Raw genomic sequence first — 25,558 nt, 5'->3', positions numbered from 1 at the left:
TAATGCATGAGGCAAGTCTCAATGACCTGCTGTGAAGCAGCCTCATATCCTACACCTAGGATTAAAACAAAAACATAGTCATATAACATAACTGTTTTTGTTTGTTTGTTCTCTGTGTAGACTTGGCTATCCTGGACTCACTTTGTAGACCAGGCTTGTCTCAAACTCATAGATATCCACCTGCCTCTGCCTGCCTGAGTGCTGGGATTATAGGCTAGTGCCACCTTTCCCAGCATATAACTGAGTTTTTTTAATAAACCAAAACTCTTAATACAACATTGTGTCCCCTAGTTATTTTAGAGGGTATCCCCGTAATGCCTTACCCACATGATACCTAAGCATAACAACAATAGTTACAGCAAAGTGAACTTGGAAAGGCATGAGTTCACACACACCCTTACACAATGAACTAAGTAATGCTGAGAGAGGGAGAATTAGTAATCCCAATGAAGAATGCATCAGTTGGATATCCAATACAAAGCAGTCTGTCTTGGAACCGTGAGACCTGTGCCATGAGATCCTCACAGAAAACTCTTGCTCAGCCTCATTCCAAAATGATAGGCAGAACAAGCCTGAGATAAACTCCAGTCAGTCTGCATGTAGTATGGGTGGGCATAGTATCCCCAAAATGACCCCCACACAGTACCCTGTCCTAAGTAGGCATAACAAGCCTGAGACAGACAACTTGGTCCCACAGAGGCCCATGTGAACATACCATGCCTTAGAAGACCTCTGATCAGTGTGACACTGAAGCATGACTTATGGCATAGTATAGGGTCAGTGTTAGAGAAGGTACCATAAGGTGATGAGAAGAATGTATATTCTACTGTGCCTGTGTGAAATGTTGATGATGGTTTTTTTTTTTTTTTTTTGCATCCTTTTCTTAGCTTGTGTCTTTTTATTGGGGAATAGAGTCCATGGTGTTGAGAGATATGAATGACCAACTATTATTAATTCCCATTATTTTGATATTGTTGTTGGTAGAGGGGAGAGAGAGAGAGAGAGAAAGAGAGAGAGAGAGAGAGAGAGAGAGAGAGAGAGAGAGAGAGAGAGAGAGAGAGATCCCCTTGGTTTGATTTTACCAGTGTGTGGTTATCTATTTCCTATGGGGATTTTTTGGGGCAGGGGGTGGTGTCGTTAACCTCCTAGAGTTGAAATTTTCCTCCTAGTATCTTCTGTAGGGCTGGTTTTGTTGATAGATTTTGTTTAAATTTTGGGTTGTTATGGAATATAATGATTCCTCCATCTACGGGGATTGATAATTTTGCTGGATATAGTAGTCTAGGTTGGCATCATACATCTGTCAGAGTGGATAAATTAAAAAACACAAGTGACAGTTGCTGAAGGCAAGGAATTAGAGCAAAGGGAACACTCTTCCATTGTTGGTGGGAGTGCAAACTTGTAAGGTACTATGGAATTCAGTATTGTGGTTCCTCAAAAAGTCGGGGAGCAGTCTACCTCAATTCCTGGATATACCACTATTGGGCACATACCTAAAGGATACTCCATCCCACAAAGAGACCAGTTGCTCTTTATTCATAATAGCTAGAAGCTGGAAACATCCTTTATGTCCCTCAACACAAGAATAGATAAAGAAAATATTGTACATTTACACAATGGACTATTACTCAACTGTTAAAAACAATGACATCATGAAATTTGCAAGGAAATGGGTGAAACTAGAAAGGATCATCCTAAGTGAGGTGACCCAGACCCAGAAAGACAAATATGGTGTGTACTCATTTATAAGTGGATATAAGCTGTTAAGTAGAGGATAATCAAGCCATAATCCATAGACACAGAGAGGATAAATAACAAGGAGGGCTCAGCAGGATACGTGGATCTCCCTAGGAAAGGCAAATAAAATACATTTTGCAGGTGGACTGGGCACAGATTGGGATGAGAACAGGAGGGATTAGGCTTGGGTGGTAATAACGATAGACAGAATAGCAGGATACATAACTGGGATTGTAAGGAATCTGAGAATGATGCAGAAACCTAGTGAAGTGGAAAATCCATGGAATCTAGAAGAGTGAACCTCACTAATTCTCCTAGTAATAGGAGGTAGAGAGCCTGAATTGGCCATCTTCAATGACCCGACAAATCTCCTGTCAGGGAACTGGGACATCAATGCAGTTACAAAACTTTTGTCTTACAATTTGTCCTATCTGCAAGAAGTGCTGAGCTGATAATCGTTCAGAGCTTGTAGGAGTGGGTAATTAATGACTGCTCCAACTTGAGGCCCATGCCATTAGTGGAAGCCCTCTTATGACACTGCTTGGATAGCCATGAGTCCAGGATAAAACCAAACACACACACACACAGAGAGAGAGAGAGAGAGAGAGAGAGAGAGAGAGAGAGAGAGAGAGAGAGAGAGAGAGAGAGAGAGAGACCCTCTTACTCCTACAATCCTTCCTCCTGCTCTTCTGTAGGGTTGCTCTGGTACCTCCTGTTTTGCTGTGGGTATCTGCACCTGCTGCCACCTGTTGCTGGATGACACCCCTCTGATGACACTGTACTAGTCATCAATCTATGAGTATAGCAGAATATCACTAGGAATCATTTCATTTACTTGGGTATGTGTGGGGTGGGAGGGTCTCTGACACTTTGCCTGTGCTTGGGACCATTTTCCTCTTACTGTGTTGCCTCATCCAGCCTTGATATAAGAGTCTGTGCCTAGTTTTTTGTAACTTCTTATGCCATGTACAATGGATATCCCTGAGAGGCCTGGTTTTTTCATTTTCTTTTTTAGATAAATGGAGGAGAATTTGATTTGGGGGAAATGGGAAGTGAGGGAGGAAGTAGGAGGAGTGGAGTGAGGGGAAACTGCGGTTGGGATTTATTGGAAACACAAAAGCAATGCTAGCCTAGGATAGAGAATGGGAAACAGGGAGAAAACAAAAGAAAACTAGTAACAAAGAAGAAGTTTTAAGCTGTAATTAAACTGAAAGAAAGAGGAATACAAAAATATAGCTTTTAAAAGTTTAATAGTATACTAAATGATCATGACATAGAATTATTAAAACTAGGTAAAACAAAGATCAGGTTTTAAATAAAGAAAAACAAGTCAGTGATCACCTCTTTTTTAGTTCCTTTAATATTGATATTTGAGAAGTGAATGTTCATCAGATGTTGCTGGAATCTCTTGTGTTTATCAGCATTTGGGCGGGAGCTTAGTCCTTATTGATGAAGGGCAGGCTATCCTTTAGGGATACAGTCACATTGTGAATGAGGATCTGCTGCTGGCCTTGTTCACACTCTATGTTCACACTCACTTCTACCCAAGATTTCAAGGTTCTAAATTCTATGTAAGCTTCTCCAAGATATCCAAGTGCACTAATGTTTGGGGTAGCAATCTCAACTCTGAGCTCTGCATTTGGGGATCAGAATAAATGCTTTCAACACTATCTGCTATTACCTATCCTTATCGAAGCAAGATACTGTAGAAATTGAGTACCATGCCAGTTAATCTTAACTACCATTTTACAGCATCCTAGAATCAACTAATAAGAAACGTACAATGAAGGAGGTAGTCTTTTTGCAGGCTTGTGGGAGAATATTTTGAGTGTAACTTAATTTAGAGAGAACCAGTCCATTTTGGTTGGTACAGTTTCTTGGTCCTGAAGTCCAAACAGTGTGAGTGTGGAGAGCAGCTGAGACCAAGTACACAACAAATGATCTGGATGTTCAATTGGCACTGACTTGTGAATGTGATGGGACTGGGACTCATTTGAACTTCTGCTCATAAGTCATTCCAAATAATGAACTTAAACATGGCATATGAATGAAAGGAAAGGAAAGGAAAGCTAATCTTCCTTCTCTCTATTTTTGTTTCTATGTATTTGTTTGGTTTGATCTGATTTTGTTGAGGTATTTTTGTTGCTATAGTTTGGGGGTTCAGGATATTATACTCTAGAAACTGATATTAAATTAGAAAAAAATGTTCTTATAGGAAATGGGACATTGTCTTCAACATATTGGCCTTTAAGTAAGTCTTTGAGGGCAGTTTTGTTTTACATACAATATATTGGAATCACTGATCTTTTTCTATTCCTCCATATCCTCTTCATTTCTCTAAACACAAGTCTCTCTCTCTGTCTCTCTCTCTGTCTGTCTCTGTCTGTCTGTCTGTCTGTCTGTCTGTCTGTCTGTCTCTCTCTCTCTCTCTCTCTCTCTCTCTCTCTCTCGCTCGCTCTCTCGCTCTCTCGCTCTGTGTGTGTGTGTGTGTGTGTGTGTGTGTGTGTGTGTGACTTACTCTTGCTCTCTCTGTCTCTCAGACACAGACCAATGAAATTCCCTAAGCACCCTGACTATTACCAAGATTATACATTGTTCTCCACTACTAAAATCAGAGAACTATTGATGAAAATAGCACTGTCACAATTAATTAAACATACAGAAATTAAGCTATTGACTATATAGAGAGCCTTTGCCTGTAAGTGATGGCCTCTTTGGTACAGAGATATTCTCTGTATGCTACCAAAAGAGAAACATAAACACCAAACCAACAACAGCTCCTTCAATCTGCAACGGTGTCCTGCCTTCAAAATATGCCAGGGCATTCATAGTACATAGCTTTAAAACTTGGAGTTTTCTTTCCTCACAATTATGTGCCAGTGTTCATCCCAAGGCTGTGAACTTGAGCTTGTGCCAGCACATTCTCTCTTTCCTGTCTTTCATTTTCTCCTGTAACTTCACTACATGCCCATATAGATGTCTGGTGTAAAAATACCCCAGTCTTTGGGCAGTGCTGTCAGGAAATTCATCTCCTACAGCCTGTATCAGTAAACTGCAGACACCAGCAATTGGTCATTGATGAGGGAGCCTCCACAGAAGTGGTAGCCAGCGTTCAGGAATAAGTGATGGGGACGGAGTTCTCCTGGCAGGTGTAGCATCTTGCAATTTTGCCATCATCATGAGAGTAGAGAGCAGATACAGTGTAGAGATAAAGGAGAAGCAAATACATCAGGATGACAGTGTATGGATTGCTCAATTCCATATCACCTTCCCAAGTTTTTAGGAGTGCTCTCTGAGCAGCATGACTACCAGAAAGCACAGAAAACACCACACCCAGCAGACATCACAGAATGTGACATCTGCCAGGGGGAAGGAATTCAGGACAGGTAACTAGATCCTAGTGGGCTTAGAACTCACCAGATTTCAAGAAGTGGAGAATAGAATAAATGATTAAGGAACAAACTTAATGAGATGGGGTTACATGTCAGGTGTCTATCCCATGGCTTGCTTCCATCTGATTTCATCAATATCTATGCTGTTGGATTCCAAGACTGAGGAAAAGGCCTGTTGACTCATTTTATGCACTCTCCATTGGGCCTCTCTTTGAGCCTCAATAACCAAAGACCCTGAAACCAACAAAGAATGTTACAGAGAGTGCACCGAGGAAGACAGGCATACGTTTATGGTTGAGAGGTTACAAAAGTGGAAAATAAGATGCTGTAGAAGGAATATGAACACAGGAGTTAAGGTGGTAGAGAAAGCAGTGAAGCAGGAGTGCATGTTTTCTACTTATTTAGAAAAACAGGACCATAGATGGCATGGAATTCACCAGCAGTTCCAACGACTGCATTCATAGTGGCAAAAAGTAATGGTGACTGAAGAACAGCTGATGGTTATATTCCTGAGGAGGGAGAATTCTGCTTTGTGAGGTGGAGGTAGGATATCACTGATTCTTCCTGTATTAGCCCTTCCTTGATTCTGACATCATTTCTTTTTGGAGTTCTTGGCAGAAAAAGAGCTTCAGACGTCAGGGAAATTTTTATTCTCAGGGAGAGGGAGGGAAACAGCTAGGTTTTGAAAGGATTCTAGAAAGGGGGAAACAGTGGTAGTCCTGCCCTTTTCTACACAGCCCTGCTTTACCAGACTAAATTCAGGGGTGCTAGAGAAGAAAGACTGTGGGATTCCTAGCTTTACCTCAATGAGTGTAAGTTGCTCTTAGTAACTTTGAATAAGGCCTGGTCATAGTGGAGATCTTCCTCCACCCAACTGGCTCTTGGCCAATCTACTAAATAATGAGAAGAGACTGAGGAATACTATGGAACAGCACTGTGACATAAATGATGTTTAGAAATAAGGTACAGAGTTCCCAATAAGTATGAGCTTCTAGAGAATGTGCTTTCTAACCAGGCTCATGGATTTCAGGCATGGGTGGTAGAGGATGTATCAGGTTTGAGTAGGAAATGTCTTACTTTGTAATGGAGTTAAGAAGTTCTTGAATCCAAAGGTCAACTGCTCCATCAGTTTCAAGATATTTGAATCTCATGCTCATGTCATATCAAGGATACACATGAACCATGAGAAAATATAAACAAAAATGTCAGCATATACCATGGTGTGCCTATGGATTATCAGTGTTGCCCAGGATATTTATATTAAAATTAACTACCCAGTATTCTAGATCAAACAGCCTGTGCTATAAGTCTATACTCATTTTGAAGAATAGAGTTTGAGCAATGTTCAACCTGACTTCTAAAGAAGAATAAGATACACTTAGAAATGGGAGAATTGTGGCTTTTTGAACTATATATGGAACAAGAGTATAATTCTGTTCTCAGTCTATGGTGAATATTCTTATAAGAGGCCATATAATTTTTATTTAGTTAAACCATTCTTAAGACTCATTTTCTACTTTAGTATGTCAGAAAACAGCTCTAGAAGTGCAGTACTTGGTTTTGAGTCAGCTGGTGGCTATTTATATGACACAATCTGAGTATTCTTCCTATCAAATGTGTTTCTCTCCATGAACCAAAGATATGTGGAAAAGTCCATCATAGGTGAGATCCTGTTTCAGTCCCTGAAAAATAGTGATGGTACTGGAACAGATCATTAACATGGGAGAAGCTTATCTAAAATTTTGGCAATTGGGTCTGAGAGGGCAAAATGACTGGGGGATAGAGAAATTAGAATTCAGATTGCAAAAAAGTGCTAACATGGGGCTCATAGTATGTGTTGTGTTCCTATTACTGACATGGCTGCCTGAGCGTCACAGTCCTGGACAGCCACTCAGAGTTGTCATCTCTGCATGCTGTTTCTCATTATTTACTCCTGGGTTCATTCCTAAGTGTGTGGTCTGTCATACTGCCATGCCTGTCAGGTTTTTTGGACGATTCACATACTTTCATGTTCACAGTCATGTTGTTGTGAGGTTCAGAAAAGATTGATCTGGATGGATTCCTTTTTGTTTTTCACCCAGAGAAATTATCTAAAGCTGTCATGTTTTCCCATGGCCATAGAAAGATGTGGAAATTATTGGAGCATGTGAGACCAGGTGCAGATGGCAGCTAATTTCCCTGATGACAATCAAACCAGAGGTCCCAATGGGACAAACTACACAACCATTTTCCTTTTGGCCTTCCTCTTCCTGGAAGAACATGACAGGAGCATTTTCAGTTTCCCTGATATTGCACTATCTCTTGCCACAGTGGGTAAAGGGGTCCATCCACAGGCAAAAGGGTTTGGGTACCTTCAGTTTTCTCAGACCATCTTTTAGCCCTCCATTTCTTTCTTGCATCTTTTACTACTTTATCTTCCCATATTTTAATTTTGGCATGGGTTTCCCCTTTAATCTCAACTCTACTCTCTCATTTTTCTCCCCTGCCTACAATTTCTTTCATAGTATACTTTCACGTTTTCCAATATAATATCCTTTCTGATTATGACACCTAATATTCCTCTCTACATAGTGAAGATTATTTTTTGTGCCACCACAGAGAACTTGTGTGAGATATTTCACAGCCAAACCATAATGATCTAACGTTGGACTACAGTGACTAATGCTTATCTTTTCATCCAAAGGTATTTGGTGAATCACAAAGGATTCTGAATAGTATGATGTTTAAAATCCCAGAACTAGTATCTCTTCTGAGCCTCAATACATTCTATTCTCTTACAGAGCAACAACTAACATTTTTATGCCACACATAAAAAAAAATGATATCAAAAACCCAAACTCATAAGGAGATGGGGAGGAAATGTTGTGATAAAGCAAGGAAACATCTGGAAAGCCAAACAGTAAAGTTCCATGCAAGGTTAACTATTTGGCCTCTTTAAGCATTAAGTGAACTGTGAGCTCCAACAGTCTTGGGCAGCCCATTCTTTCTGGTTGCAACCCAAGTGGCCTCCCTACTGATCCAGCTCTGATGACTTCATCCAGCTTCCCTCAGATGCTGTTCTACATTCTTGACATCTGTAACTTGCTGGGATTTGACAAGGTCAGTTTCACCTTTATGACATTACATAATACCTTTTCCCAAGCTACACACCATGGGCTCTGACAGTAGTACACACTATAAGATCTCTCATCCATTTTGACATTTTTGATGGACCCTCTTAATGGAATTTTCAGGAAAAAAGTCAAAAGTGTCATTGGATGGTTTTGTTTGTTTGTTTGTTTGTTTGTTTTGTTTTTTCCTCCTTTATTAATTTATTCTTGTTACATCTCAATGGTTATCCCATCCCTTGTATCCTCCCATTCTTCCCTCCCCCCCAATTTCCCCTTATTCCCCTCCCCTATGACTGTTCCTGAGGGGGATTACCTCCCCCTGTATATGTTCATAGGGTATCAAGTCTCTTCTTGGTAACCTGCTGTCCTTCCTCTGAGTGCCACCAGGTCTCCCCGTCCAGGGGACATGGTCAAAGGTGAGGCACCAGAGTATGTGAGAAAGTAATATCCCACTCTCCACTCTACTGTGGAGAGTGTTCTGTCCATTGGCTAGATCTGGGTAAGGGTTTAAGGTTTACCGCCTGTATTGTCCTTGGCTGGTGCCTTAGTTTGAGCGGGACCCCTGTGCCCAAATCTGCCTATCATAATGTTCTACTTGTAGGCTTCTAGGACCCTCTGGATCCTTCTACTTTGCCATTCTCCCATGCTTCTCTCATCTAGAGTCCCACTAGAATGTCCTCCCCTCTGTCTCAGTTTCCTGGTAAGTGAAGGCTTTCGTGGGACATGCCCATTGGGCTAATATGCAGATATAAGTGAGTATATACCATTTGAGTCTTTCTGCTTCTGGGTTAACTCACTCATTATGATCATTTCTAGCTCAATCCATTTATCCACAAATTTCAGGAATTCCTTGTTTTTAATAGCTGAATAGTATGTCTGTGTGTAAAAAAATGCAACTGGACCCATATTTGTCACCTTGTACAACACTCAAATCCAAGTGGATTAAAGACCTCAACATAAAACCAGAGACACTAAGTCACTTAGAAGAAAAAATTGGAAAGAGCCTGGAACATATTGGCACAGGAGACAACTTCCTAAACAGAGCACCAACAGCCCAGGCATTAATGTCAACAATTAATAAATGGGACCTCATGAGGCTGAGAAGCTTCTGTAAGGCAGGAGACACTGTCAAGAGAACAAAGCGACAGCCTACAGACTGGGAAAAGATCTTCACCAACCCTACATCTGACAAAGGTCTAATATCCAAAATATATAAAGAACTCAAGAAATTAAACACCACAAAACCAAATAACCCAATTGAGAAATGGAGCGCAGAACTAAACAGAGAATTCTCAACAGAGGAATATCAAATGGCTGAGAAACACTTAAAGAAATGCTCAACCTCCTTAATCATCAGGGAAATGCAAATCAGAACAACTCTGAGATTCCATCTTACACCCATCAGAATGGCTAAGATCAAAAATTCAAGCGACACCACATGCTGGAGAGGATGTGGGGAGAGAGGAACACTCCTTCATTGCTGGTGGGAATGCAAACTAGTACAACCACTTTGGAAATCTATCTGGTGCTATCTCAGAAAAATGGGAATAGGGCTTCCTCAAGACCCAGCTATTCCACTCCTTGGAATATACCCAGAAGATGCTCCAGCACACAGCAAGAATATTTGCTCAACCATGTTCATAGCAGCCTTATTTATAATAGCCAGAACATGGAAACAGCCTAAGTGTCCCTCAACAGAAGAATGGATAAAGAAACTGTGATACATATACACTATGGAATACTATTCAGCTATTAAAAACAAGTCATTGGATGTTTTACAAGATGATTAAGTTATTGGAATTCAGAGATGTAGAGTTGTTGGAATGTAGCAGGTTCAAAGCCCAATTACAATTTATCTTGGCTATCTTGTAATAGCGATCCCTAGCCTGCCAGGTGACACTGACTGAAACCTTTGGAAATATAGTGGTCTATTTGCTTCCAACAACTCAGAGCATTTAAGATTTATGCCTGAGGTTTCCTGGATTAACTCTTAGCCACAATGCTGATGTTTCCACAGTGTATGTAAAAAGTGTCTTGACTTGTGTTTTTCTTTAATTTGTTACTAAAATTTTTCAATAAATAATTATTTTGTTGGAAGATGAAATTTGGCCAACTAAATCTGTAATCTGACCCATGCTTACTCATATTTGGTTCTAGAATAGCCTATAAACTCTTATCTACTTTGATGCAAAGTTATTTTAATTCTATGTTAGTAAATTAGTTTGATTTTTGATGAACTGGTTGCTTGGTTGGCTGGTTGCTTAATTGTGTTAATAGTTATGGGACCCAAAGGCAGACTTCAAGAATGCTTCACTTCATACTAGGAGAGTGACTTAGATCACAGGCCAGTGTTTGCCAGAGTGTTGGTGTCCATCTATGCTTTCTGTCTCCTCTGATATGTGTGTGTGTGTGTGTGTGTGTGTGTGTGTGTGTGTGTGTGTTGTTTTGTTTTCACTTATTTCTGGGTTTTAGCTATTCTTTGATTTTGTCAATGAGCCATTTATTTCTTCTGAGCTTGTTTTAGAGTCCTACATATCAGATATATTTTTGGATTGTTTCTAAAAAATTTGGCTTTTGTCCATTTATTTGTTTCTTTTGAAAGCAGATTAATGTGTAACCATTAAGTTCATGAATTTTGTGTCATTGAGTGTTCTTTCTCTAGAGACACCTCCAATATTAAACTGAAAATCATTAAAATGTTTGGAAAAATGATATTTGGAACTACATTTTGGTAACTATGTAATTCAATTTGCATGTATTTTTAATTAAAATGTCTAAATAAAGATAGCTTTCTTTCATATTTCCTTCAATAGAGGACATTTATTATCTTTTAAATTGTGTATTTTATACTCTCGACTGTATATCTTAGGCAAAGAAACATAAAAATAAATTTGTATATGAATATCTTGCTTCAGTTAGAATTTAGTAAAAGTTCAAGAAAGACTGATAACAATGCTAACATAGTAGTAAGATATCTAGAAATAGCTGTTTAATTTTTTAATAAGTAGAAAAAATACTTTAAAATTTAAATCTATGCCAGAACTAAAGATACATTCTGATAAACCTGAATGTTCTAAGCCTTCTAATTACCTAAATTCTACTTCAATGGAAATGATATGTATAGCCTATTCTAGGATGAAACCTAGCATAAAACATATCCCATGCTATATGAAGCTTTTCCATTTGTAAGGGCCACTCTGCACTGCAAAGCCTCTAGCCACACATGGACATGTCTTGCTTTCTCCTTGTGTATATCTTTCTTCTAACCCTTATTCATAAATGTATACTAAAACATCTTTAATAAAATCTCCAATTTTGCCTCAACTGGTTAAGTGTAGTTTATTCTCTCACATACTACTTTGGCCGTAGTCAAGGTCTGTTAGACATTCTGAAAACTCATCAGGCTACTGGTGATTACTTTACAGAGCCATATCTCTATCCCTTGCAGTTCTAGCATCCAGGGCAGTGGTTCTGAACCTGTGGTATGTGAGCCACTGACAAGCCTCTATCTCCAAAACTATTTGCATTACAATTCATAACAGTAACAGAATTGCAGTTAAGGTGTAGTAACAAAAATAATTTTATAGTTGGGGTCACCTCAACATGAAGAACTCTATTAAAGGGTAGCGCCATTAGGAAGGTTGAGAACCATTATTCTAGGGGGCCTTATGGTTAATTAGAATAAATAAGTCATTTGGGTAGAGTCTGAGCTATCAGATTTTGTTTTTCTTTTTTTTCTTTTTTTTTTTTTTAAATAAATGCAGTTTATTTTACAGGTATAGGATGTCTCTATGCTTTGTGGATATCCTACTAGTCTGAGTGAAGCTGACCTTGGTTGTAGGACTTAATTATAGTCCCACAGGTCATTTATAATTTACAAAACTTTCTTATGTACTTTTAGGTCTTATGGTTTTATTTTTATTTTTTAATTTTAATTTATTATAATTTATTTTTTAATTTTTAAAATTTAATTTATTCACTTTACATTCCAACTGTAGCCCCTTCCTTTGTTGCCTCCTGAATCCAGCCTCCCTCCCTCATACCATCGCTTCTTCCCCTAGTCTTTAGAAAGGCGAGCCCTCCTCCCATAATGTCAGACCTCATCCTACCAAATCTCATCTGCACTGCCTGTATCCTCTATCTCTGTGGCCTGGTAAGGTTGCCCCACAAGGAGGAAGTGATCAAAGTCCAAGTCAGAGGTAGTCCCTACTCACCAAATTATAGGACCCACAAGGAGACTTGCTGCCTATCTACTACATCTGAGCAGAGGGTCTAGGTCCTCACCACACATGGTTCTTGGTTGGTGCATCAGTGACAGCAGGACCTGCCTCCTCATCCTGTGCCTAGATTTATTGGCTCCATTGGTCTCCTCGTGGAGCTCCTGGCCCTTCCAGGTCCCTCTATTCCCCAATTCTTCCATAAGACTCCTTGTGCTCCACCCTGGAGTTAGGCTGTTTATGTCTCCGCATCTGCTTGTATCCTGTTGGGTAGAGTCTTTCAGAGGACCTCTATGGTAGGCTCCCTTGATGTTCCTTCTGTTCAACTATGGGGGTCTATTCTATTTGCCCTTCTGAGTGAGAATTAAGCATTCTTCCTAGGGTCCTCCTTATTACTTAGTTTTTCAATACATACTTTTTGACTTGGAATGTTTCAATTGGTAAGTCTTCTGTTAGCCTGATGGTCCCATCTTTCTATGTGATTTGGCATTTCTTTTTGCTACATTCTATATTCATCCTTTCTCTATATCTAGTGTTTCTGTTATATTATGATGAGGATCCTCTTTTCCAGTCTTGTCTGCTTGGTGAAATAATTATCTTCTGCATCTAGATGGGTAATATTTACCTAACTCTGGGAAATTTTGTGCATCTTTTGAAAATATTTTCTATGCTTTGTGATACATATATTTCTGTGCCCCCAAATCATCTATATTTGATATTTCTATAAACAGTCGTAGGAATTTTCATGCATTCCTCTTCACTTAATTTTTCCCTTGTTGTTTTCAAACCCAGTTACTGTCATCTCTTTATCTTTTAGTGAAACTTTCAATGGAACTTTGTATTTTACTTATGCTTTTTTTTTCCTTTATGGAATTTATGGTTGGATTTTCTTCAATATTTCTACCTTTTTTCAATTCTGATTTCATTATCTTATATCTCTTTCCTTTCTTTATTCAGCTGTGTGAATTCTTAGTCAGGTAAGTATACTTAAGTAAACTTTTCCCAGCACTATTTGTAGAGGAGGCTTTTTCCTAAAGTGTGTGTTTTGGGCATCTTTGTTAAGATCAAGTATCTACAGTTATGTGATTCTATGAAAAGTCCTCTATCCTATTAAATTGTCCTACATATCTAGGGGTTGTTGGTGCTTGGGTGTTTTTTGTTACAATGACTGTCTATGATAACTTGGATGGGCATGGTAATGTTGCCTACTTTTAACTTTCTGTTCTGAATTGTGTTAACCATTCAAGTTTGTTATATATTTTAGTTTTGTTTCACCTAGTTCTGTGAAGAATAACATTAGAATTTCAATGCACATTAAATTATCATATCCATAAAAATTCTGCTGCAGTATTTTAGTGTTTGATAGATACAGAATATTTCACCTGCAAAAAAAAAAGTAATAATTTTTACTTTTTACTTTTCTATTTCTACCCATTGAGTATATGGGCAGTGCTAATTAGACTTAGTGAGTTATCAAAAAGAAGAAAGAATGAAGTTGGGAGACAAACAGTTTTGAGGAAACACGGGGATTGCCAGAAGGGAGAAATAGGGTTGGATAAGATAACATTTCCATGATTAAGTGTATGAAATTTTCAGGAAGAAAGAAAAAATGCTTTTGCTTTTAATTATTTTGTGATTATATTATGTTACAATATTTTCCTTAAAACGTATGTCTCTTCTTTCATTGTCATTGCATGCATATATGTATATGTGGCTATATGCACATATGCATATACATGGATATTCCTAAGTATAATGTGATTGATCTGTACAGTATTATTTGTGTGTATGTTTTCATCACTGTCCATTTGACAGTAGACAATCAATTGGTTCCCTTGGTGCGCTCTTCCCTGGGAAAGACCACCTCTCCCACTTCCAGTTCTCCTAGGGTGCCAATTTTTTGTGTGTAGGATTGCATCTTCATGCTGTTCCCTTCTACTTTGACCTGTCTGTAGGTATAGTATTTGTTCAGGTCGCATTTGGGCAGTCACATTGGTGACACTTTATGGGTGTAGCTTCTTTCATTACAGGAACACACAATCTCACAGAAAATTCCCTAATGCTTTGGCTCTTACAGTCTCTCCACCTCCTCTTCTGTCATGTTCCCTGGGCCTAGGTATTGGACAATTTTTTAGATATATACACTGAGAATAGGGTACACAGGTTGTATTTTGACGGATTGTGTTTTTTCTGTAGTTGTCACTCTCTGCTACAGAAAGACCTTTCTGTGATGACAGATGAAGACTATACTTATCTCTGGGCATAAGGAGAAAAATATTGTTAATCTGTATAGAGACATTTAGACACCACCATAGGAACACCAGCAACACTGCACTTGAAACAATATAATGGGAAACAAACTCAGTTTTTAGAGGAATGGTTCACATCTACATTTTCCCCAAGCAGCTGTAAAGAAGTCACTTCCCTTCAAAGATATAGATTCTTCATATCTGAAAATGATGTAACGGTATCTGTTATCTACCTCTTTCATGAGACAGAAGCTAGTAGGGGACCAGAGCAAGGCAACCAGAATGGTCTTGTCGGAGCATGCTAGTCTAGAGTATGACTACCATGCTCAATGCTTACACACTAGTTGTTGCATGTGCTTAAGAAACTTAAAGCAGTTAATTCTACTCTATAAAGTTCACTTACTCATCTATGAAATGCATAATGATAGAACAAAATTCAAGGTTCATAAAAGACTATAACCAACAGCATTAAATACACACAGATAATAAACATTATTTCCAAGATTTAAATACTATGCTTTGAGAATGTCACACATTCAATGGGGACTAGAAGAGTATTTTACAGAAAGACTCAAAGGGATTTTGCATATTAGAAAGAATAGTATTGGGAATAGCACAGACATTCAAATGGCTGCTTGATGAATTTACTGAACTCTTCACAGTCTAGAGTATGAGGCAATGGTTATAATCTACAGTAGTCCTTTTAGCCTGTGATTCCTAGTATCTTTGGTGAAATCTGATCTGGTGATTAATAGGATCGTGAAATATTAGATGGTTAAACTTCAAGCATTAAAGGTTCCATGAAATGAGCCAGTAGGCCTCTTGCTTGGGTCCAATGTTTGGGGAAAGCACAGCCAAGGCTTTCTTTACAAAGGATTATTCTTAATTTAAAACTTTAAGTCCTTATTATACTGGAGATGAATATCAATTCATTTCACGATGCCATAGGGTGTCACAACTGAAAGTGCCACAGAATCAGCCAGATTTTTATTCAGAAAGTTGAGGAAACTATACCCAAAAATGAGTTCATAGCTGGTTGCAAGGTGCTATATGGACCTAGCTACTCTTATCCCAAACTGGACTAGACCTATGAGATTATTTTTAAGAGGACAGAATTTAGTATGGCTCACACTTTGCGAAGACACAGAGGAAGAAGGAACACACAAAGAACTACGTTGCCTTCATAATGGGACAGTAGGCAAATAGGGTTCTCCTGCTTCTGTCTTTCACCTCCATCATGTTACATGTCTCAGAAGCTAGAAGAACTGGGTCTCAAATTCATCCTTGCACACCACAACTCTGCTACTTCTGTGATATAAGCCAAGCCTCCTACCCCTTCCAAAAACAGTCATCAAAAAGAGATTAATAACTCTGAACTATTTGGGTAATGGAGAGGAAGATGCTAACCAGCTTCTGTTTCCAACAGTCTCATCCAAGTGAGGCTGGGAGAACACAACATCAACATCCTTGAAGGCGATGAGCAGTTTGTCAGTGCTGCAAAGATCATCAAGCACCCCAACTTTAATTCGAGGACCCTGAACAATGACATCATGCTGATCAAGCTGTCTTCCCCTGTGACCCTCAATGCCCGAGTGTCCACTGTAGCTCTGCCCACTTCCTGTGCACAGGCTGGCACTCGGTGTCTCATCTCTGGCTAGGGCCACACCTTGAGCATTGGTGATGAGTAAGACTCTTCTTTCTACCTTTACAAATTTCCAGAACTAAGCAAGTTTCAAAACTTAAGCTGCAAATACATTTCAAGAACCCAATACACTGAGGGTTCTGCTGCTGCTGGCATCTCACAGGATGATCTCATTCTCAGAATGTAAACAGGAGAGATGTAGAATGTGCTATTATTACTTTCAGGAAGGACATCACTGATGACTGTTCTGGGTTGTAAGTTTCTTACTGGGCCTTAATATCTTGAAGAATACTCCAGGAGTCACAAATTCAACCCTGGAATGTTGACCCCTAGATTGGTCTGAATCACATTTCTTTCTTATTCATTCTTCAAAGTGAGCAATCCAGACCTGCTCCAGTGCCTGGATGCCCCAATTCTGTCTCAGGCTGAGTGTGAAGCCTCCTATCCTGGAAAGATCACCAAGAACATGATCTGTGTTGGCTTCTTAGAGGGAGGCGAAGATTCCTGCCAGGTGATTGGCTCCCTCCTCATGTAAATGCCCATTTTCCTAGGTTTGGGAGTGGCATGCCCAAGTATTTCTGGCAAGGAAGTTTCCTGTAGGTGTTTCCCGGAAATGTGAGGAAGTCTATTCTGGGTGTCATTTCCACATGTTAGCAAGAGTAGAGGATGAGAACACCAATGGGGCAAAAGCTGGTTAGAACGTCATCTTCAGGTCAGAGTAAATGTGGTCCTTCTTTGACACGCCTCTTCCTTAAATACTGTATTCCTCCATCCCAGGGTGACTCTGGTGGCCCTGTGGTCTGCAATGGACAGCTCCAGGGCATTGTCTCCTGGGGCTATGGCTGTGCCCTGAAGGACAACTCTGGTATGTACACCAAGGTCTGCAACTATGTGAGCTGGATTCAAGACACCATTGCTGCCAATTGAACATTTTTACTACCTCTGGATTTGCTATGCCAATAAAGTGAATGTTTCCTTACTTTCTGTGTCTCTGTCTGATCTCTGTATCTTTTTGTCTGTAGGAAACACACTCCCATTTGAGGTGATCTTCTTCTGTCCTTGATGTGTGGTGAGCATCCTACATCTCCAAATATGATGCATGGAATAATATTCATGTAGCAGTTGAAATTTTAAAAAAGGAGTGAAAGGGTACAAGAATTACCATTTTCTCTTTTAAAAACTATATAGCAAAAACTTTAAGTTAAATTTTTATTAATAGTCCTTTATATTTATGTGTGGCTTTTAAGTGAATAAATTCATGAACACATTAATGGATGAGAAAAATAACATGCATATTTTATTAAATATATTGTATATTTTTCACTTAATTATTCACTTTACATCTCAGTAGTAGGCCCCTCCAGTTCCAACCTTTCCTCCTTCCCCCATCACATCTCCTCTACCCTTTAGAAAAGGGTACTCCCCTCCACCACCAAACCACCCCTGCAAATCAAGGACTGAGTGTACCCTCTTCCATGGTAGCCTGTCAAGGCAGTCCTGCCAATGGATAAGTGATACGAAGAAAAAAAAAAGCAGGAAATAGGGAACATATCAGAGACAGTCCTCTCTCCCCTTATTAGGAGACAGACATGAAGACAAAGATTTCCACTTGGTACATATGTGTATGGGGGTAAGGTCCAGTCCATGCATAGTTCTTGACTGATGCTTCAGTCTCTGCAGAACCACTTACTTGCTCTACTTACAAGCACTACTCACTTGCTCATATTAATGGTGCTCTTGACGTTTTGGTGTCCACAATCCTTTCCGTAGTCATTTGCTTTGTATGTGCCATGTCACACTGGGCAGAGGTCATCTCAGGCATGGTTTGTTCACCTGAGCCTGAGTGGCACCAGGCTCAGGTCTATTTCAGGCTTTCTTTACCCATTTGTGCTGTGTGAGGCTGGGCAAGAGTTGTCTTGGGCATGTTCTGCCTGCCAGGATCTCATGGCACAAGGCTCAGGGTCTCAGGACAGACCATTTTTCACTGGGTACCTAATTGATGTATTCTTCATTGAGATTACTAATTCTACCTCTCTCAGCATTCCTTAGTTACCTGTAGTTCATTGTGTAATGATGAACATGACCTCATGGGCTTTACCAAGTCTACTTTGCTATATATATTGTTGTTGTTGTCCTTGTTCTGCTTAAGTGTGATGCGGATGAGAATTTATGGTATAGCTTCTGACATAAGTAGGAGACACAGTCTTGCAGTGAGAGTTTTGGTTTCTTTAAAATCACAGTTGTGCTGTGTAATTGTTTTTGTTTAAGCCCCAGGCGTGGGATAAGAGTCTGCTTTACAGCACATCACTATGATTTGCTCCATGCACTAGCAGGGCTGTGATTTTTCCAAGCTTTATAGTTTAACTCTGGAGACACTGTAGAAAGTATAATTGTGGGAGTCCTGAGCCCAGCCCCTGCTCAACCTGCTGCTGTCTTTGCTGCTGGTGGCCCATACTGCTATTGGTCCCTGCTGCTGTGTTTGCAACTGCTGCGTTACTGGACTGCTGCTTTGCTGGATTACTGGATATTCTGAGAAAGAAGATTGAAATTGTCCTTAGGACCTTGACAAACCTAATCACCAGGAAGTAGTCTAAAGAGATCTACATTCCCTTTCCCCTCTGATCTTATTTCTCACCTACCTAGTGTTGGGGAAATGGTAGGGAATGGATTGAAGAAAAGTAATATATCTCTTTCTTGTGTGTGTGTGTGTGTGTGTGTGTGTGTGTGTGTGTGTGTGTGTGTGTGTGTGTACATATGTATATGCCCTTCATGTGTGTGTGTGGGTATCCAATAAAATAGCTAAAAATATGCTATACACTCCCTGATCTCTGAATATTCAATCTTTCCAACTCCTCTTCTACAATGTTCCCTCTGCCTTCTGAGAAGGAGAATTTTTGAATCTCTCTCAGAAGGGAAAATAGAATCAACAGTGGAAGTGGTTGAATAGAGGAATGAGGGAAGGAAAACAAGTGTGGAGAGAAGTGCTCCCCAAGGACAGAGGACAGACTTTCAGAGAAAAGAAAAACATTGAGCACTGGCATCTCTAGACAGACCTCTAGACAGGGTAGAATCCTAGGAGGGTGTGCAGGTGACCTTATCTGAGACTCCTAGTAGCAGGGTTCATAGAGAATAAGGAGACTACTCTATAACCAAACAGGACCCTTAGTGGAGAGAAAGAAACACCAGCACACACACACGCACACGCACACACACACGCACACGCACACACACACACACCAACTTCTACTCAGAATTTACCCTGCCTACAAGATGAGCAGGGATAAAGATAGAGAAGAGACTGAGGGAATGCCCAACCAATGCCTGGACCAACCTGGCACCCCATGGAAAAGAAACAACCACTTACATTATTTGGATATCTGCTATGCTTGCAGAGGGGAGCCTAGCACAGCTGTCCTCTGAGAGATTCCACCCAGCAGTGGATGGAAACAGATACCTTGCCAAACATTAGGTGGAGACTGGGGAGCCCTGTAGAAGAGTGGAAGAAAGGATAGAAGAACCTGGAGGGAACAGGAGCTTAATAAGAAGACCAACAGAGCCAACAATGTGCACAATGAAAAATGGCAGAACTGAAGAGTGGTAGAACATCCTGGTGTGAGTGTCCAGCAATGCCATGTAAGGCCATTGTGAGGTCCTGGCCTATGCTGCTTCCAAGGACCATGACTGGTTCTGTGGGCTTGTAGCAGTGAGGGAGTGTTACAACCAAAGGACAGGCAGACATCACTTGTCTAGGATGCTGCCTGGGGCCATGTTGGTGCCTGAGGGCTGTTCAGACCTGGCCCCACCCCTCACCTGGGCATCATGGAGTATAAATATAAGGGCCCAAGAAGTGTAAGAGGAGATGAACTGACCCTACTCCTCAACAGCTGCAGGACTTGGGATACCATGCCATGCACTTTCCTATTAAGCACAGGAGATCTGTCCCTTGTTAAAGAATTTGCAGGTAGGCGAGCACCACAGCATGAGGAAGAACTGGATTTGCCTTTTGTCTCCTGTGTGGTACCTGCATGACTTGCTGCAGGTGAAGAGCTGGCCTCAGCCTCAAGAGAGTGGGAGAGCTGGCCCAGCACCTCACTGGCTTCAGCACTCCAGATATCAGGCCCTGTACATTGCCTAGCCAACACGATAGAGCTGGCTCCAAGGCATAAGAGCAGGGGACCTGGCTCTGTCCCTTTCTGGGTGCAGCACTGAATGAAGTAGGCCTGATAGTGCTGGAAAGTTCACACTAGTGGTGTTGTGGTTGAGATGGTAAGTTGATGAGTTCAGCTACTACCCAGGCCTTTGAGTTGGACTTAGGGTTTGAGTTTATTTCTTCTTGAGTGAGATTCAAGCATCTTCTCTTGGGTACTCATAGGCCTCTTTGGGCCAATGGACTGCAGCATGGTTATCCTGTACTTCATGGCTAATATCCACTTATACTTATATACTATGCATATCTTTCTGGGTCTGGGTTACCTCAATTAGGATGATATTTTCTCTACTATAATAATTAAGTATCCTGCTTAATTTTTTTAAAGACTTATTTTATTTTTTCATTTCTTCTTTTATATTTCTTACCCATTTTATTGGACAAGCAAATTTTTTTTTTGCTCAGAAGGGAATCTTAAACCATCTTCTTTGTTTTTCACTTTCACTCCATCCTTTTTCTTTAGTCATTCCTTAACTTAAACCTTGCTTTTTCTTGGTTAATTTTTGTGCTCTTCCTTTGGGTGTTTATTTCCAAATTTTATATTATGTTAAGTAATTATTGACTTCAAAACTTAGTCTATATATTGTCATTATATATTCTGTCATCCTGGTGATACATAAGACAGTTTTAAGCAATTTAATATTTCAATATCCTCTGCTGTTTGGTAGGGGTGCTCTTTAATATTTATTGCCAGTGTTCCAGAATCCAATTGGAGACAGTCCTCTGTGTATCCTTCTAAGAGATTACATATATTATTATAAACATTAATCACCCTAAATGTGGATAGCATCATTCAAGGTGTGTGGTGCAGACTGAATTAGAAAGTAAACAGCAAGTTGGGTATTAACATTCATCAACTCTGCCACCTGCCTGTGCACATGATGTGACCTTCCACCTCAGGTTCCTGTTGCTATACTTTCCATGCCATAATGGGTTGCCTTAAAACTATGAATAAAAATAAATCTTTTCACCCTTAAATTAAATTGTCAGGTATTTTATAAGAAGCAATAAAAGGAATATCTAAGTGTGGTTCCTCTGATAGAAGGTTTCTTTCTAAAAGAGGAGGGGTTCAGGAAAGTAATAGTCACTTATACTTCAAAAGAAGTCTAATTCTTATGAAGTTGTCCCCAGAAAAAAACTGAGAGAAATATCCAACCCCATAACTGTACAAATTGTAACACAACACAAGAATACACAGAGAGAGAGAGAGAGAGAGAGAGAGAGAGAGAGAGAGAGAGAGAACCATACACACAAAAGCATATCTCCACAATTACTAAATTCAAAGACATTGAACTAGTTAAAATGTCAAGAAAATGAAAGTATACTTGTAACTATGGTGAATGACTTCAAAACAGTTACAAATAAACACATGAATAATGTGAAAAAAATCAACTTTGATCCTGGGTAAGAAATTCAGCAAAATGAATGGGAAATTTAACAATGATATTCAGATTTTGAGACAAAGCAAAACACCAAACATAAATGTTAGCAGTGAAAAATTCACAACATGAAATAGAAATTATAATAGAATGCATCTCTGAAAAATAAGCCTGAACAAAAGAAAGAATGTCAGGGAGATGGAGACTTTCCAAGAAAATTTTATGCCAATATTCTTTACATTATTTCCTATAATAGAAAGAGAAGAAACATTGCCCCATTCATTTATAAGGACACTATTACACCGATACCTAAACTATATGAACATACAACAAAGAAATAGAATTACAGACTAATTTCAATGTAGTTGCAAAAATTCTCAATAAAGCGCTTGCAAACTGAAACAAAAAACATCCACCATGATTAAGTATGCTTCAACTCAAAGATGCAAGGATGGTCCAACATAAGTATAATCCATCACCAATAGAGAGTGGGGGGAAAACACCAGGTAATCATCTCAGCAGAGGAAGAAAAGGCCTTTGTTAAATCCCAACACCTCTTCATGATGAAAGCCCAAAAAAGACTAGGGATACAAGAGACATCTCTAAAAATGATGAAGCTGATTTACCCAGCAAGCTCACAGGCAATATCAACATAAATAGAGAGAAGCTCCATGTAGTACTAATAAAATAAGGAACTAGACATGCCTATCTGACATTTCTATATCTGCGTAATATGTTACATGAAATCTTAGCTAAAGAGCAATAAGACTGGAGGAGATTTAGGTTATACAATTGGGAAGGAAAGTATATATATTTGCAGATGAGATGACTGTGCACATGAATGACCCTAAAATCTCTACCAGGAAGCTGCTAGAGATGATTAACACTTTCAGTAAAAAAAAAGGAGGATACAAAATTAACACACACAAATTAGTGGCCTTTCTATATACAAATTACAAGCAGACTGAGAAAGAAATCATGGAAATAACGCCTTTCCCAATTGCTTCAATTTGGGTAACTCTACCCAAGCAAGCAAGAGACTTATATGGTACACATGTAGAGACACTGAAGGAAGAAATGAAAGAAGATATCAGAATATAAAAAGATTCCTCATGCTCATGGATTGGAGGGTTAATGGACTGAAAATGAGCACCTTACCAAAAGCAATCTACAGATTCAATGAATCTTCCAACACAGGAATCCTTCAAGGAAAAGGAAAGCCGAGGACAGATGTTCACCTCTCTTTCTCTTCCTCCAGTCTTAATCCCCCCAAACTCATCCCCAGAACTGCAGCAAAATATCTGCTTCCGTACTCATTTTCCTGCTGAGCCCATCCCCAAGGAGTCACAAAGATCTTCTACAAACTTCTTTCTCTCTACATATCCCATTATCACGAACCAAGCATTAGCAGGCATTCACTACAAATTCAAAAGCTGAATTTGCAAGAGAAACAGAGAGAATCCTTACTACTATAGCAGATACCTGTGTTCCACGCTCCACTTCTTCCCTTGAGATGTCCAAGCACTACTGTTCACAGAGCTTGGAATGATGAAGAAGAGCCAGAACAGGTGGGCTCTCGAGGATGCGGTCTGGTTCAGAATGTGGTGAGAAGGTGGCATTCTCAGAGGATTCTGATTTACAGTTCTCTTAGCTCTCCCAGTGAAACAGCAGCTTTTAGACAACATTCAGTAAAAAAAAAAAAAAGTGTGTGTGTGTGTGTGTGTGTGTGTGTGTGTGTGTGTGTGTGTGTGTATTTGGAGTGAACAAATGATATATGAACATTTAGACATGGAAAAGGATTTTCAGGGTGAGTGTCTGGCTGGGTACTTAAGGTGCTGGGATGCCTCAGTTGCATGAGAGTCATTCCAAGTGCTAGGCTAAGTAACTACCTCAGGAATTGACAGGTTGAGGAATATTTGACACTGAACCACAGCCCAATTGACAGTGACCTTTTCAGTGCTACTTATCTGCCCTTTTAAAACTGGGTAAGTCAGAACAAACAACAACATAAAATACAGCATAATCAAAGGGCTAGTGAGGGGTAGAGGCCAAGAAAACTAGGGATTATTTAACCAACCTAATTGCTTAGTGGGTTGAAATCTTGAGAACAAGTCTAAACAGAAGATTATTATTATTATTATTATTATTATTATTATTATTATTATTATTATTATTACTTGAGGGTGTTAACATTGGTCTCAAACATTTGATTCATTTACATAGATATAACATTTTCCCCAATACTATACATGTCCTCCCATGTTTATTAGTCATTTGGTCTAGTGCTTTCCTGTTTTGGAGCAAAACTGTGGTGGCACAGTCCACATGCCCTACAAAGCTGGGGAGAACTCTCTTCACTGTCTACCCCCATTCCAGGGAGACTGAGTAAGCAGACTGTGGGTGAACACTCAGACCTCCTCCTTCCTGTGAGCTCCTTCAAAGCCCTGGCCTACCCTCATACCTAAGTGTCAACTCTCAATACCCAGAAGAACATTTTACCTAGAAAACCGGATGGCAACATCTATGAGGGTCACAGAAAATTGCTCACCTGAAAACTCAGCCATCACGCATTTCTAAAACCCAGAGAAGAAACCAAAATCAAGGAACAAAACACCCATCCAACAAAGACAAAAGAAGATATGAGCACCTACAAGCATCTCAATCTCAGATGCCTGATACCAACGTAAAATGCAATCAATAACAGCCAGCGCAGTCTCCACTAGAAGCCAGCAACCCTACCATAGAGAGGACCTAAATATTCCAACATAGCTGGAACATAAGAAAGTGATGATAAAACAGCTTGTAGTAATATTATAGTGGCCTTAAATAGAAAAATAATAAATTCCTTAAAGCAACCCAGAAAAACTCAAACAAATACGGAGAAGAAATGAATAAAACTGTTCAAGACCTGAAAAAAAAATGGAAATAGAATCAATAAAGAAAACCCAAACTCATGAAATACTGCAAAAGAAAAATTTAGGATTTTAAACAGAAACTCAACAGGAAAGCTACAGTAACAAGAAATGAAAGAGTGATTCTCAAGGGCTGAAGATACAAGAGAAGAAATGGATAGAGGTCAGTTATAGAGGAAGAGGCTGCAGAAAATATGGATATCCATCAGAGGAGAGGGTAGTTTAGAAGTAAGGCAAAGAACACCATCACTTGCACAAAATGGCAGTGTATACAAAGGGAAACATTTTTGTTTTCTTTTGTTGCTGTTGTTTTTACCAGTCACACATCTGATAGAGATTTAATATTAAAATATATGATAAACACAAAAAAACTGAACAATAAGAAAACAAAAAAAAACTCAATTAAAATATATGGCACATAAATACATATAGAATTCCCAAAAGAAGAAAGCCAAATGGCTGAGAATCACTTAGAGAAATGTTCAATATCAATAGTCATCAGGGAAATGAAAATCAATACAACTTTGAGATTACTTCTTATACAAGTCTGAAAAGATTCAAGAGTAATTTATTTTTCTTGTATCTGTTGAGGTTTTCTTTGTGACTGAGTATATGATTAATTTTGTAGAAGGTGCTGTGAGATCCAGAGAAGAAATTATATTGTTTTGTGTTTCAGTGAAATGTTCTATCAATATGTTAGGCCCATTTGATCT

At 39.4% G+C, this 25,558-nt stretch overlaps 1 pseudogene and 1 gene segment (V, D, J or C); both read left to right on the top strand.

The window, feature by feature from the left end:
- Nucleotides 1-25,558, top strand: part of LOC311600761 (T-cell receptor beta-1 chain C region-like) — a 266,643-nt gene that overhangs the window by 181,884 nt on the left and 59,201 nt on the right.
- Nucleotides 16,256-17,274, top strand: LOC311599616 (trypsin-5-like; annotated as a pseudogene). The gene is made up of 3 exons: nucleotides 16,256-16,389; nucleotides 16,726-16,858; nucleotides 17,125-17,274. The product of its transcript is annotated as a trypsin-5-like (transcript).

This window comes from Acomys minous, assembly GCF_964271855.1.
Source record: "Acomys minous genome assembly, chromosome: 6".
Classification (NCBI taxonomy): Eukaryota; Metazoa; Chordata; class Mammalia; order Rodentia; family Muridae; genus Acomys; species Acomys minous.
Note: the sequence above shows the minus strand (reverse complement) of the source record. Positions and strands in the feature narration are given on the sequence as shown.